Source organism: Engystomops pustulosus, chromosome 1 (genome assembly GCF_040894005.1).
Source record: "Engystomops pustulosus chromosome 1, aEngPut4.maternal, whole genome shotgun sequence".
Lineage (NCBI taxonomy): Eukaryota > Metazoa > Chordata > Amphibia > Anura > Leptodactylidae > Engystomops > Engystomops pustulosus.
This window is the reverse complement of record NC_092411.1, coordinates 35,173,682-35,191,129: the sequence shown is the minus strand read 5'-3', so window position 1 is coordinate 35,191,129 and position 17,448 is coordinate 35,173,682.

The following is a 17,448-nucleotide window of genomic DNA, read 5'->3' as shown; positions in this document are numbered from 1 at the left end:
ATCAAGACAATGACCCTAAGCACACAGATAAAATAACAAAGCAGAGGCTTCAGAACAACTCTGTGACCATTCCTGACTAAACCCTATTTACCATCTCTGTAGAAACTTGAAAATAGCGTCCACCAACGTTCACCAGGGGCTGAATACTTATCACCAGGGGCCGAATACTTATCACCAGGGGCCGAATACTTATTACGAGGGGCTGACTACTTATCACCAGGGGCCGAATACTTATCATCAGGGGCCGAATACTTATTACGAGGGGCTGACTACTTATCACCAGGGGCCGAATACTTATCATCAGGGGCCGAATACTTATCACCAGGGGCCGAATACTTATTACGAGGGGCTGAATACTTATCACCAGGGGCCGAATACTTATCACCAGGGGCTGAATACTTATCACCAGGGGCTGAATACTTATCACCGGGGGCTGCATACTTATCACCGGGGGCTGAATACTTATCACCAGGGGCCAAATACTTATCACCAGGGGCTGAATACTTATCACCGGGGGCTGAATACTTATCACCAGGGGCTGAATACTTATCACCAGGGGCTGAATACTTATCACCAGGGGCTGAATACTTATCTCCGGGGGCTGAATACTTATCACCGGGGGCTGAATACTTATCACCGGGGGCCGAATACTTATTACGAGGGGCTGACTACTTATCACCAGGGGCCGAATACTTATCACCAGGGGCTGAATACTTATCACCAGGGTCTGAATACTGATCACCGGGGGCTGAATACTTATCACCAGGGGCCAAATACTTATCACCAGGGGCTGAATACTTATCACCGGGGGCTGTATAGTTATCACCAGGGGCTGAATACTTATCACCGGGGGCTGAATACTTATCACCGGGGGCTGAATACTTATCACCGGGGGCTGAATACTTATCACCGGGGGCTGAATACTTATCACCAGGGGCTGAATACTTATCACCAGGGGCCGAATGCTTATCACCAGGGGCCGAATACTTATCACCAGGGGCTGAATACTTATCACCAGGGGCTGAATACTTATCACCAGGGGCTGAATACTTATCACCGGACGCTGAATACTTATCACCGGGGGCTGAATACTTATCACCAGGGTTGAATACTTATCACCGGGGGCTGAATACTTATCACCAGGGGCTAAATACTTATCACCAGGGGCTGAATACTTATCACCGGACGCTGAATACTTATCACCGGGGGCTGAATACTTATCACCAGGGTTGAATACTTATCACCGGGGGCTGAATACTTATCACCAGGGGCTAAATACTTATCACCGGGGGCTGAATACTTATCACCGGACGCTGAATACTTATCACCGGGGGCTGAATACTTATCACCAGGGTTGAATACTTATCACCGGGGGCTGAATACTTATCACCAGGGGCTAAATACTTATCACCAGGGGCTGAATAATTATCAACGGGGGCTGAATAGTTATCACCAGGGGCTGAATACTTATCACCAGGCGGCTGAATACTTATCACCAGGGGCTGAATGCTTATCACCGAGCGCTGAATACTTATCACCGGGGGCTGAATACTTATCACCAGGGTTGAATACTTATCACCAGGGGCTGAATACTTATCACCAGGGGCTGAATACTTATCACCGGGGGCTGAATACTTATCACCAGGCGGCTGAATGCTTATCACCAGGGGCTGAATACTTATTACCAGGGGCTGAATACTTATTACCGGGGGCTGAATACTTATCACCGGGGGCTGAATACTTATCACCGGGGGCTGAACACTTATCACCGGGGGCTGAATACTTATCACCGGGGGCTGAATACTTATTACCGGGGGCTGAATACTTATCACCAGGGGCTGAATACTTATCTCCAGGGGCTGAATACTTATCACCGGGGGCTGAATACTTATCACCGGGGGCCGAATACTTATCCCCAGGGACTGAATACTTTTCACCAGGGGCTGAATACCTATCACCGGGGGCTGAATACTTATCACCAGGGGCTGAATACTTATCACCTGTGGCTGAATACTTATCACCTGTGGCTGAATACTTATCACCGGGGGCTGAATACTTATCACCGGGGACTGAATACTTATCACCAGGGGCTGAATACTTATCACCTGTGGCTGAATACTTATCACCTGTGGCTGAGTACTTATCACCGGGGGCTGAATACTTATCACCTGTGGCTGAGTACTTATCACCGGGGGCTGAGTACTTATCACCGGGGGCTGAATACTTATCACCAGGGGCTGAATACTTATCACCTGTGGCTGAGTACTTATCACCGGGGGCTGAGTACTTATCACCTGTGGCTGAATACTTATCACCTGTGGCTGAGTACTTATCACCCGGGGCTGAGTACTTATCACCGGGGGCTGAATACTTATCACCAGGGGCTGAATACTTATCACCTGTGGCTGAATACTTATCACCTGTGGCTGAGTACTTATCACCGGGGGCTGAGTACTTATCACCTGTGGCTGAATACTTATCACCTGTGGCTGAGTACTTATCACCGGGGGCTGAGTACTTATCACCGGGGGCTGAATACTTATCACCAGGGGCTGAATACTTATCACCTGTGGCTGAATACTTATCACCTGTTGCTGAGTACTTATCACCGGGGGCTGAGTACTTATCACCTGTGGCTGAATACTTATCACCTGTGGCTGAGTACTTATCACCAGGGGCTGAGTACTTATCACCGGGGGCTGAATACTTATCACCAGAGGCTGAATACTTATCACCGGGGGCTGAATACTTATCACCGGGGGCTGAGTACTTATCACCTGTGGCTGAATACTTATCACCTGTGGCTGAGTACTTATCACCGGGGGCTGAGTACTTATCACCGGGGGCTGAGTACTTATCACCGGGGGCTGAATACTTATCACCGGGGGCTGAATACTTATCCCCGGGGGCTGAATACTTATCACCAGGGGGCTAAATACTTATCACCAGGGGCTGAATACTTCTCACCAGGGGCTGAATACTTCTCACCAGGGGCTGAATACTTATCACCAGGGGGCTGAATACTTATCACCAGGGGCTGAATACTTATCGCCAGGGGCTGAGTACTTATCACCGGGGGCTGAATACTTATCACCGGGGGCTGAATACTTATCACCAGGGGGCTGAATACTTATCACCAGGGGCTGAATACTTATCGCCAGGGGCTGAGTACTTATCACCGGGGGCTGAATACTTATCACCGGGGGCTGAATACTTATCACCAGGGGGCTAAATACTTATCACCAGGGGCTGAATACTTATCACCGGGGGCTGAATACTTATCGCCGGGGGCTGAATACTTATCACCAGGGGCTGAATACTTATCACCAGAGGCTGAATACTTATCACCAGGGGCTGAATACTTATCACCGGGGGCTGAATACTTATCACCGGGGGCTGAATACTTATCACCGGGGGCTGAATACTTATCACCAGGGGATGAATACTTATCACCAGGGGATGAATACTTATCACCGGGGGCTGAATACTTATCACCGGGGCTGAATACTTATCACCGGGGGCTGAATACTTATCACCGGGGGCTGAATACTTATGCCCATGTGATATTTTAGTTTTTCTTGGTTAATAAATTAGCAAATATATCTAAATATCTTTTTTTCTGTCAAGATGGGGGAAGATGTTTTACCAATTGACTGCAATGAAACAAAAAGTGAAAAATTTGAATACTTTCCTTACCCACTATATATGGCACATGTAGTCCTGTGTTTTGGCTGTTTTTATTTTTTATACAAAATATGTCCACAAAGTGGAAAAAGAGATCTTATGTTAAGAGAGGATTATTTCCTCATATTTCTCTATATGTCATGGATCCAATTAAGACAAATATGATGTTTTAATTTAACTATAATATTATCTTTAATTTGGTTTCATATGAGATAATCATGGTCCTCCATCTTGATTGCATTGGCTATGAGTATGCAGATTAAAATCAGTTGTGTCTCACTAGTTTTACTTATACAACCCATGATGTGGCCCAAGATTTACATTTATACTGAATCAAATGGGCCAAGCCTTACATTTACTGCCTACACTATGGCCCTAGAATTACTTAAAGAGGACCTTTAACCCCTTGCCAACATGTGACGTAATAGTATGTGTTAACCCGTCCATCGTTTCCGACAAAGCTGCTGGCGTGCAAGTGTGTCCCCCGTGGATCGGACCCCCCCGATGTGCTTACCGGGGGATCCGATCCCTCCTGCCGCTGTCCCGGGTTCCGACGAGTGACCCGGGGCTGTCGGCTCCTCTTCTCACCGGGTCCTGCCTTCCTGGCAGGACCCGGCTGTATGTAACTGAGCATGCGCAGCATGCTCAGTTACTTACACTTTACACTGCAATACAGGTGTATTGCAGTGTAAAGGCTTGAATAAGCGATCGGATGATCGCTTATTCAAGCCAAGAAGTAGAAAATGTAAAAAAGTAAAAAAAAAAAAATTAAATCTTTTTATAATATAATTAAATAAATAAATAAAATAAAAGTCCCATAACCTCCCCAGTAACACATAAAATGCAAATAAAGTAAATAAAACACAAAAACACGTACATATTTGGTATCAGCGTGTCCGTATTAATCTGTACAATAAATCTAAATCAATATCGAATCCGCTCGGTGAACTACGTAAAAAAAAAACTCGAAAAACTTCCCATAATATACAATTTTTCATCAAACACCATCACAAAAAATGTTCTAAAAAGTGATCAAAAAAAGTTACGTTCCCTAATATGATACGACTGAAAAGAACAACTGTTTTCGCAAAAAATAAGCCCTCAACCAGATCTGACAACAGAAAAATACAGAAGTTATGGCCCTGAAAAGTTGTCAATAGTAAAAACAATGCGATTTTCTCCAATATTGGTTTTGCTCAGGAAAATTGAGCAAAAATAAGAAAAACTATATAAATGAGGTATCACCGCAATCGTAGTGAACCAGAGAATAAAGATAAAATATTATTTTTACGTTACGGTGAGCGGGGGGGGAAATGCTAACAATCCAAAATAAAAATTGATGATTTTGTTTGTGTCTCCCTTGAAATAGTTAATAAAATCTCAAGAATAAGCTTTAGACTCCCAAAATGAATTATTTATACATTGTATCTCATCCCATAAAAAATAAGCCCTCATATGATCGCATTACCAAAAAAAATAAAAATGTATAGGTTGTACAATGTGACAATACAAATCTGCTGTGGATGGCGCCTCCATTCATTCTATACTCGGCCGTGCGCCCGTACAGCAGTTTACCACCACATATGGGGTATCAGTACACTCGGGAGGAATTGGGCATCAAGCGTTGCAGTGCGTTTCATCATTTAATTTATTCTGAAAATGTCAGTTTTGGCCTAAATCAATGTATTTCCAAAAAAATTCTAGTTTCTAAATCGCAGGTCCATATTTTTTTAACCCATGTGAAACACTTAAAGGGTTAATGGACTTAATAGAAGTTGTTTTACATATGTTGAGGGGTGAACTTTCTATAGTGGGGTAATTTATGGGGTTTTACTATTATTTAGGCCTCTCAAAGTCACTTGAAAGCTGAGTTGTCCCTCAAAATGTGAGTTTTGGCAATTTTCATAAAAATAAGAAAAATCCCACCTAAAGTTCTGCACCTCATAACATCCTAGAAAAATGACCGGAAGCATAAAATATCATCCCAACATAAAGCAGATATTCTGTAAATGTTAATTATCAAACTTTTTGGGTAGTTTTACTTCCTGTCTGGAAACCAGAACATTTCAAACTTGGAAAATGAAGAATTTTTACAAACTTTTGCCAAATTTTCACTTTTTTTCAGAACGAAACGCAAAACGTATCACTTAAATTTTATAACTAACATGAAGTACAATGTGTCACGAGAAAACATTCTCAAAATCACCGGGATATGTTAAAGCGTTCCGAAGTTATAACCAATTATCGTGAGACATGTCAGATTTGAAAAATCAAGTCTGGTCATTGAGCTGAAAGCTAGTGTTGGTGATAAGGGGTTAAATATATGTAGAAATGTTAATAAACTTATAGTAACAGATGTGGCCAAAATCGAAACTTTGGCACTTTTTCATTTTAATGAAGTTTTTATAATCCTTCCAAAGATTTATAACATTTGCCTTTAGTTATGACCATTCCTTCAGTGAACCATCAATTTTCCACAATCAGCAGCCATGTTAGTATACATGCAATCAATCATAGCCGTGCATTTCCTTTGTAAGACCCGCTTCCTTAAATCTGCAAGTATTTATAATAATGTTGTTTAATTTTACTTCAGAGATTTTTTTACTGTAAGTCATTGTCTGGAAAAATCATCAATTCCATAATTATGCGTTTCCTGCTTTCTATAATTTCATGTCATCCCCAAAAAAACTCCATAGCTCCAGAGATGTTTACTTTTATGTAACCCTTTATGTTAATTTATTTTTAACACAATTTTTTAACCTGTTTAATATTCTTATTTATTTAAAGGACTTGTACACCCAGCTGATAACGATATGTATGTGTTAATCTAATATATAACGCTGAGTGTATGTGTGTCCATATGTCCGCTAAAGGAATCTGCACCATTGCGTTTACAATCACTCAATTTTGTACATTCGCTCCCTGTGACTCAGGAAACGTCATTATTAACCCCTTAAAGGCCACATTTCTGCGTTTCTATTTCTCCCACCCTACCTTCAAAAATCCATTTTTTATTTTTCCATCCAAAGATCTGTTTGAAAGCTTGTTTTCGGCATAACAAATTGCACATCATAGTGACAGTATTTAATATTCCATACCATGTAATGGGAAGCTGGAAAAAAATTCCAAATGCAGTGAAATTGATTAAAAAAAAATGGTCTTGCACCAATTTCTTGTGGGCTTGGATTTTACAGCTTTCACTGTGCGCCCCAGATGACATGTCTACTTTAGTCTTTGGGTCGGTACAATCCCAGGGATACCAAATTTATATAGGTTTTATAATGTTATCATACATTTACAAAAATTAAAAAAAATTCTTAATTTTGCCATGTTCTGGCGCTAATAACTTTTTCATACTTTGGTGGATGGAGCTGTGTGTGGTGTCATCTTTTGCAACTTTTAATGACTTTAGGCGATACCTAACATGTTTATGATTTTTTACTGTTCATTTATCATATTTATTTATAGATTTTTTTTTTACTAATTTTCAAACAAGGGTACTTTAACCTTAGGTTGTCGGATTGATCCTACCATATACTACAATACTACATCTTTTACAGAATGCAAAGAGTTGGAGTAGTATAAGGCCCACTTTAAAGGGATTGTCTAGCAAAAAAATATTTTTACAATGTGAAGTGATGGGGGAGAGGTTTTTCCTGGCCCCCATGAGCTGTGTATTCCCATATTCTAGGATTTAAACCTATATATACTGTATAAAACATACTGGGTTTCTATAGTATTCTTTGCACTCCTACAGATACAGCCTCCAGTGGATTATTTTTTAGTCATCTGTTTCGATATTGATATACTTAGAAAGGTAGTCTGAACTAGAGTCCACATTGTGAGTCCTTTTCACTGCTGGCAGTAGATATCTAGACAGAGACAGTAAAGTAGTAAATCTATTGTATATTTCCTCCTGTATAGCGAAATGCTATAAAACACAGAATTAAAGGGTAATTAGAATAATGAACATGTTTACATTAATCACCCAATAGGGTAGGATCATTGGGGTGGAAAAGCCCTTAAAGGGAACCTGTCATCAGTAAGTGGCCTAATAAACCAGTACCAGTATGTTGTAAACAGATTAACACCTTCTAGTTTTTGTTTCTCTCATGGTCCTGTGTGGTGACATCATCCAGAAAATCAGCTTTGAAGTGAGATGTAAATTGGTTGTATAAAGTCAAGGAGGAGGAGAGTTTAACACTGACGTCAAGGTCGGGAGCTCTGAACGCCTCCCCCTCTGTGATTGATATTGTGCATTGGACTTCAGGAGATCTGGTTAGTGATGTGTCTGGTGGCAGGACCACCTATTACAGTGAAGGGGGCTTTCTGAGGCAGGGAAAGCTTGACTTCAGTTTTTAAATCTCCACCTCCTTGACTTTATACAACCAATTTACATCTCACTTCAAAGTTGATTTTCTGGATGATGTCACCACACTGGGTCATGAAAGAAACATGATCTGGAAGCTGCTTGCCTACATACTGGTAGTGGTTTATTAGGTAAATTTCTGCTGACAGGTTCCCTTTACAGATACACATGTGATGGTTGGCACATACTTTTTTTCTGACCCACAGCATAAACATGCAAGGGCTATTCATTGTGATATGTTCGGTTTTCAACCCAAAATGTTAAAATCCTGGTTCTTTATCAGACACTTTTGTACTTTGCTGGCTGACAATATGATCTGAAAACCCACTTCCCGCAGACAAACTTACAGCATTCTGTAATCTGTTCACCTCTGCCATCACATACGTGACTAGTATATTGATTATATGCTGCACCTTTGTCACTTAAGGGCAGGGTCCTTTCTCCTGTATCAGTCACTTTATTCAGTAAATATAATGGGGCTCATTTACTAAGGGTCCGCAGACTGCACAAACGTCGGATATTCCGATGATTACCGGATTGTCTCTTTCATGCGACAAATCATGCGGCGGGCTGTCAGACGAACCGACGGATGCAGACCGAGCACGGGATTTAACATTTGAATTTGTGTTGCAAGCCAAGCACTTACATGCACCAGGAAGAAGAAGGTGAACTCTGGCGGACCTGAGCGGGGAAGCGACACATGCAGGAAATCTGCAGGCACACGATCTTAGTGAACTGGAGTCCATGATCGTCGGACAACAGCGAGGATTGCGCAAGGGACGGGTAAGTAAATTTGCCCCAATGTGTCTTATAACTTGATTTATTTTATATTGAATAGAAGTTCCTAATAAAGTAGTGAAGGATCTTGAGGTGCAAATCAGTTAAAAAAACTATTTATATTCAAAGGAAATTCCAGAAATAAGCATAAATCATATCCAAATTGCTCATTTAAATATGTAATTAGTTGTTAACTAAGATATTGCTCCCATTTGCAGAAAAATGTTGCGGAATTAAAATTCTATTTGACCATTGATTTTCTCACCATGGAAGAGACACAGGACAGAAGATGGCCGCTGGTCACATGTTCACATCACATGTCCTGCTGCTGCCTGGGCAGGTCTTGTGATCAGCACTATGTTTGGCTGTAGTCGGTTGGTTGCAGTGCATCCTATATGGCCGGTGTTGTGGTGAGACACCAACTCAATGAGGAAATGTGCAGTGATGCCAGTTACACGTCATTACAATGGTAACAGAGCAGGACAGTCTTTTACATCATCACTGGGAGCAGAGCATAAGAGGGAGGAGCTGTTACCCAGAACTGAGGGATCATGGTAGCTGTAGTATCCTGTGGCACCCATCTTGTAAATAACTCCACCTTCTTTAGAAAGGCCATTTTGTGAATCATAAAAACAAACAATTTAAGCTCCGTTTGCGGTTAATGACATTGAGTTTGTATTAATTTATTTATAACATTCAGGGTTTTTGTATCAGCTGTTCATATTCTTGGAATACCAAATACTTTTAACTCTCTCTAGTAGCTCTGTTCTGTTATAACATTCCAACACAGGTGATTTTCACAGACTATAAAAGTTGACTATAATTCACCTTAAAGGGAACCTGTCACCAGGAGAACCCTTTTTTGCAACCCCCCTCCTGCTAAACATTTTTTGTATGAAAAGTCGGTATTACAGAACAAAAGATATCTTATATATTACCTTTCAATTCCATGTACTGTGTGACTAGTCTAGTCGCCACCTGGGCGGAGCTGAAGAGGAGTAGTTTCCCCCCACCCTTGGAAAACTGCTCCTCCGTGTGTGAGATTTTCAAAAGTATACTCCCGCCCTCCTCCTTTATTCTTTTGGCCCCTGGCTCACCCCCTGCACATGTCACCTATGCAGATCCTGCCCGCTGTCCTGAATTCTTGCTAACTGTGAATTCTCGTCCTGTGCGCACGGACATGCGCAGATGAGGAGGTGCTGGCTGCAAGGTCCTTTCATCTGTCTGCGCAGGCGCCACACTACGCTGCCGGCTTGGGTTGGCTACGTAGTTTACGTAGCTCCCGGTGCCTCATTGTCTACGTAGCCAAGCCTGGTGACAGGTTCCCTTTAAGAGGTGAGCTTGATTACTTATTTTATTCTCTACATATAGTAATCTCTGTGAGGGAGGGAACAAAAGTTGCAGCGCACCATAAAAATATTCAGTTCACAAGCCCCTCTCTTTCTCCTCATCCTTACCCCACCCTTAGTGTCCCCAAAAAGTATAATATCCCCTCCTGTTTCTGACCACCACACGTTATAATGGCCCCCCCAATTGTATAATGTTCCCTTCTTGTACTGCTTATAATATATAATGCCCCCTTCTAACCTATTTTTCTGATGGACCCCATTTGTGATGCCCCCTGTCCTCTAACCCATGCCTCATTTTCTTTAGCCCCCACTTATATTGTCCCCCCTTTTGTGCACCCCTAATTTATGCCCCCCTGTCCTGTAGCATCTATAATGCCCCTTATTTTTGTAGCCCCCATGTTCATGATGCACCCCTTATCTATTAGATGCCCACTCCCTTTTTCTGTAAATGAAAATAAAAAAATCAAATACTCACCTTTCTCAATTCCCCACAGCAGTGTTTACTTTTTCTTGTCTTAACTTCCATGATTGCTGTTGAGTGGAGCAGTTGTGCCAGCAGAGGGGGATGCAGACAAAACCATATAGGGGTAGCTCTGAATATACCTACCGTTGACAGAGACAGTAGGACAAACCCAAAAGAACAGGATTGTGCCGCTCAATCTGGCATGGGTGGGAGATATTACTTTCTGAATGAGTAAGGTTAAACGGGCCTGCACCGCAATGTTCAGGTCCTTGCCGAACATTGTGGATTCCTGAACCCGGATTACAGCTAGTTCAGCATTCGGGTTTACCCCCACTATTAATACTTTTGATTGGTGCTGAGCGTTAACCCTTTAAATGCTACCAGCAATGTCAACATTTTCGATGGGATTTTACAATTCCATCAAGTTGAGTGACAATCCTAGGGAAAATAGCAGCGTGCATGCGCTGGCTTCATTTAAAGGGTTACTGGTGAGTGTTCGGTACCTGAACAGAACTTGGCGAACCCGAACGGGTCTGCTCATAACTAGTAATCAGGTCACAGTAACTTTAAGTATTCACATTGGTAAAGCGGGAGAACAGACTTTCTACTATTTTATTCTGCCTACTGACACATTTATGATAATATTTTTCCAATGGAAAACCCCTATCGAGGATTCTTTCTGGGACAAAGTGATTAATATAGATTATTCTCAAATCAGACATTTCTGTAAGTTTTTATTCCTTTATTACTGATACTACAAGATCCTTTAGCACATTATTTAGTACCCGCTCCTAGGGGGACTATATTAGGTTAGAGTAATCTCTTCTACAGAGACTGATAGTGTGGTGTGCACGGCCCCCTTAGGCACGTCTGGAAAAGTTCTTATTCATTGTTAAGATCAAAAGCCAATGTGACATCTGTAGAGAATTACTGTATAGCCGTCCCCTGCCATCATTCACCAGCCGGGAATACTTGGGTTGTGCTCTGTCGATTCTCTGCCTGACAAAGAAATACAGAAAATACTCTAGGGCCAATCACATTCTTACATTGGGCATTGGTGCTGCTTACACTGGATTTTCGGAAATTCCCTCTTGCCTTGCATCGTCATACTGGCATGGTTTAGGTATATTAAAATTCACTGGAAAGGGTTTGGCAGCAATGATGTTCTCAGTGACAGGATCCTAGAATGGAAATGTCCTTTTACAAGGTTGTGTTTTAGGTGTAGATGTAAAAAATGCTTTTTATATGCTATGACACATTCTTTCTAGCACATTTGCCTTGGTGATATTGTCGGAACTCACGGTCGGCTCCAGGTTTCAGTAGGCCCCTGGGCGACAGAGCCTCAGTGGGCCCCTTTACAGTGAACTAATGTGGCAGCATTATAAATTCAGCAACTAAAACCGTCTCCTGTTTCGTAAAAAAAAATATTCCCTAGTTTATCATAACTGGTTATTTTATATAAAGCCCCCGTTACCTCCTGTGGATTCCTTATCTACAACCTTATTTGGGCCTCCCCACAGCCCTGGGCCCCAACACTTGCTCGGGTAAGCCAAGTGCTGTCGCCGCCCCTGTCGGAACTAAATATTTGTATACTTGAGTCAATGGCCTTGTATATAGCAGAGGAGTTATCATATGTATTTACAACAATGAGAATGGAGTCACTAGCAATCTACCTGTGAATCATCAGCACTTGTTTGTTCCTTCCTGTAGTCGTAGGATGAGTGTTACCGTGTTGTTAGGAGTGTTATTGTGCCCACAAAACTGCTGCCGTCACAGTATTACTATTCCACGGTGTGATTTCTCCAGAAAGATGACACCTCATAAATAATAACATGGAATAGTCACTAAATTTGGTTACAGGTTATATTAGCAAAGGATTAGATGTAACATGTAAGTTTTTCCATGAACCTATAAAAAGGGTTTTGCATCATAATTATTCAGGGATAGATAAATTAATAAAAGTAATTAAAATTAGAGCTTTCAGAAAACTAAAACTAAATGTAAAAACTCCCATACATGTATGAATGAATATTAAAAAAAAATCTTGTGAAGAAGGGAATCAGTGACAGTCTGAGAGCAAAACTGTTTTAGTTGCTCATGGCAAACAATCAGAGCTCAGCTTTCATTTCCCCACAGCAGTTTATGAAATGAAAGCTGAACCCTGATTGGTCTCCAAAAGCAATTAGACTAGTTTTGCTCTGAGGCACTAGAGATAAATCTCTCCCAGTGTCCCCATAATGTCCTACTCAGATGATCCATTAACAATTAAAACTCTATCATCCACATGAAGTAAACATGCATAAGTGCTGTATGAGACAATGAGGCTCATTTACTAAGGGTGGCACGCTGCACTTTCATCGGACTTTGCACCTTTTTTGGGGATTGCACGGCTGTGACATGTATTTAACAGATGTCTCCGCTCGGATTGTGTCGCACACAAACGTTTTTTGGCGTAGCTGCACTGGCCTCCATGCAACACAAATTGAGGGGTGCGCCTTTGGACGATCCTACTGGGACTGGGCGCGGAATTTAACTTTCAAATTGTAATGCAAGAACAAGCACTTACATGCACCGGGAAGAAGAAGGTGAACTCTGTCAGACCTGAGCGGGAAAGTGACACATGACGGATATCGGGCGCATGATCTTATTGAATCGGGGCACAGTGCATGATCGCCGGACAATGCACTTTCGGTGAACTCCAGCGGACGGGTAAGTAAATGTGCCCCATTGTGCTGACATAAAGACAAGCTTGGAGGTAGTGGTGGTAACAAGTGCAGCGAGTTCAGATAGCAGGACCTTCTAAAAGTGTTATAAAATTATCAGGACCAGCCCTTGGTGAACTCTGAAGATTGGATATAGAGGACCATCTGATGCGTTTCAGACCTTTAGGTCTTAGTCATCTTAGTCATCTATGACTAAAGACCTAAAGGTCTGAAACACGTCAGTCGCTATTTGCATGTTCCCTGGCTGCACTGTAATGTACTACTCTACTGTGTTTTGGATCAATGAAGCTGAAGACACATTTTTGACAAGTAAGTGCTGACTTTCAGCAGGAGTCTTTCTTATCAAGTCTTGCACCTGGATGAGAGCTGTTCCTTTTAGCATCAGATTGTCATATTGATCATCATTAGCCCCAAATCGCACAGAGAAGGGGCTGGAGACTGTAGGGGATTTACGGTGATGGTGCAGAAGGTGGCTAAAAAAGCGATTGGCCCCTTCTTTAGGCGGTCCCTAAAAGGGGCTGGATTGGGCGGGCTTATTGGTGCCCGCCCCGTGGTTTTAAAAGCTTTGGGGGCACGTGGCGGGGCCTCTTTCCTTCTGCCCTCAGGACCGAGCGGCGAGAAGTCTCCCACCCACCCTGCCCTCAGGTTAATTTTCGTTTACAGGTGCTTTTCCCGTCATTCCGGTTTTTGGCTGTTCTTTCTTTCTTCCTTTCAGATGTCACAGCATTGGCGGATTTTCACATGCCCGAAGGCGAGATGAAGGTGCCCATGTGACGTCTGACGGCATTCGGGTGAAAGGTTTTTGCTCAAAAGGAGCGAAGAGCCCGGATGGGCATAAATTTTGTTCCAACTATTTTGCAATTTAATCTATTTGTTATTTAATTAATTAATTATTTCTCTAAAAATAAATGCTGTGCCCCCACATACCCACAACAAGAAACACTGTGTAGTGTCCATTGATGGCTGGTCTTTGTTTACGAGGATTTTAAATTCTGGGTCAAGAGCCTGAATATTTTGGGCTTAGATTACAAGTCCAAGAAACTATAAGCATTCAGTTTAGTTTTGTGTCTTTTGTAAGGACCTCAGGTTTAATAGATTATTGTATAATGTGTGAATATGTGGTTCAGACTTTCTCTCCAAATGTTGGTGTATTATGGATAATGTTGACATAATGCCAAAAAGTTTGATGGTTATCCTATGCAAGATGTGTATTGGTGGGGAAGATTGTAAAAGTCAGTCAATTTTCAATGCCTTTCTAAAAATTGAAAAGGATTATTTATTAACAGTGTCCTAGCACTGTAATTATTCCTTTTACATAATTTACGTTGTAGACAAAGAACTTAAGGCCTCATGCCTGTTTTGGCCAGATCACGACCCCCATAGATGCTATGGCACCTGGTCACGGTGCGGTGAGGGGACAGTGGTCTCATCACTTCATGACTAGGGCAATTTATGGTGGCGACCACCCAGCTTTTCATGGAGAGGGAAGGGGTGAGGAGCTCTCACCTCTCCTCCTGGTCATGTGAGCACAAATCCATCTGCATGAGGATTAGGTTGGGTGAACATGACCCTGTGCTTTATACATGTGTATACCAGGAGTAGTTTGTGGCCCAGTGGAGATGGCAGGGATGATTGCTCCTCACCCCTCCCATCTCCTTAGAAGCAATATGCTGTGTGCACTTACCCTTACCCTAGCTACAGTAAACAGCGAGTAGCGGGACACCATGGAACCACCATGGTACCTATGGGTTAAAGTTTGAGAACCTCTGTACTGGATCTGCAGCTGGAGAAGTAATCAGTCCGATCTGCCATTATGGCTAATTACATAAAAATGCATAATCCTTTGTATATCTACCGACAGCAAGTAAGTCATGATGCATAGAGAAACGGAGACAGACCCTGCCTTGGAAAAGCAACACGCTTTGGCTACAGTCTTACTGGAACGGGCCCAGCATAAACAGCCATCTTATTAATGGACAGACGCATTGATTTGAAAATGTTTAGTATTTACTTTGAGCCATTTCCTTGTAAAGTCATTATCCATGTATGTGTTTGATGTGGAGCAGACATGACATAACCCAGAAGCTATACAGCAGCATATAGGGAGATGCCAGAATTGGATTTCAGAGGTTACATACAGTGGAACAGTGTCTGAGAAATGTGTTCATGTTTAAAAGACCACGATATTTGTGCAACTAATCATATGAGGACGTATTAAATTAGAGAGGATTTGGGTAGCCTTTATTTCTTAGAGAGAAATTAAAGGGGCATTGCCAAATGAAACAGATGTGTGTCATATTGGCACATGTGCATGCAGTGTGGCCCCAGTATAAATAGATGTTACCCATAGTTATTGGACGCATGTGTCCTAATAATATGGCAAAGTGACCAAGGAGTTCATGATAAGTGGGTGTAACTGATACCTCTCTGTATTACTCATCATCAAAGACACTTTCCTATGCTGTGGCACCAATATTAACCCCTTACATCATCTTTCGCTCCCCACCCCACCTATTGCACTTTGCATTGATGGTATTTATTATTCAATGTCTTGTACTGGAAAGTTTTGCCATCTTCTGATGCTAATAACTTTTTCATTCTTTCGGAGCGAGATGAGCTGATGTTTTCCTTGCTACCATTCTGAGGCCTGTACAAGCTTTTGATTACTTTTTGTTAAATATTTTTTGCAGTTGTTTTCCATTACGCGGTATAACTGTTATTACGTATTTATATCAGTTCTAGGGAAATGCGGTGATTTAAACTTTTAGGTTTTATTATTTTGTTTCATTTTTGAAACTTTTTTTTTTTTACTATTTTTCAAAACCTCCAGAGTACTTTTAACCCTAGGTTGTCTGATTGATCCTACCATATATTGCCATACTACAGTATGGCAGTATATGAGGATTTTCCACATCATCTATTACAATGTGCAAATTGCAGATTGTAATAGATAGGGTAAAATAAGAGAGCCTCTGGTCTTTGTATGACCAGAGGCTGTCTTGGCAACAGATCGCCACTCTCCACCAGTGGCAATCAAAGGGTTAACACATATCCTTAGCGGTGGGTGTTTGCTGCAATATGCAGCAAACCCCATGTCTTTATGATAAGGGCTCACCCAGTCAGCCCTCTTCATATAATATTAACAGCTCCGTGACGTACAGATATATCATGGAGCGTTAAGGAGTTAAAGGGAACCTGTCATCTGGAAGGTCATTTTTACATGATGATAGATTCCAATAGCCTATGGCAAGTTGATTTGCATCTGAATAATTCCATTGCCTTTATACTGGCTCCCTGCCACCAGTGTGTGGTGAGTCCTGGGTGAGAACCTGTCATCATGTAAAAATGACCTTCCTGATGACATGTTCCCTTAAAGAACTTAATATAATTAAAGTAATATTCATCATGAATGATCTATTGCAAGTTCCAGCAAAACTGTGTACTTTGCCTCCTCAAGGATAAACTAACAAAGTGAGGGGGATATTCTAACCTTGGAGACCGAAGTAGTATGTTGCCTATTGTTTATATCATTTGTAAAAAGTTCAAGCAAATTTAACTTTCTTCACCATTATCTCTCCGTGTCCTAGAAATTATCCCATAGTCAACAAGTCTAGTTGAATATTTGTAACATTCTCAATATTGAGTTACATTTTTGTGTATTCTCTCTCTCTAGAGGCTTTTTGCATCACTACTTCTCCTTTTATCCTTTGTGAGTTTGTAAATTTTAGGGTTAAGGGAACATATTATGGAAAACATTAAAAAATTTTCAAATTTCTCCTGATTCCTTTAATAATGGGTTAACAAAAGTCCTAAAAGGCATGTTTAGTAATTTGAGGAGTGCCATTTTGAGAATGGCATTTTGAAAAACATTTGAGAACTAAATTACAGGGAGTCCCCTACTTAAGGACACCCGACTTACAGACAACCCCTAGTTACAGACGGACCTTTCTGCCCTCTGTGATCTCTGGTGAAGCTCTCTGGATGTTACTATAGTCCCAGACTGCAATAATCAGCTGTAAGGTGTCTGTAATGAAGCTTTATGGATAATCCTTGGTCTTATTACAGCAAAAAATGTACAAAATC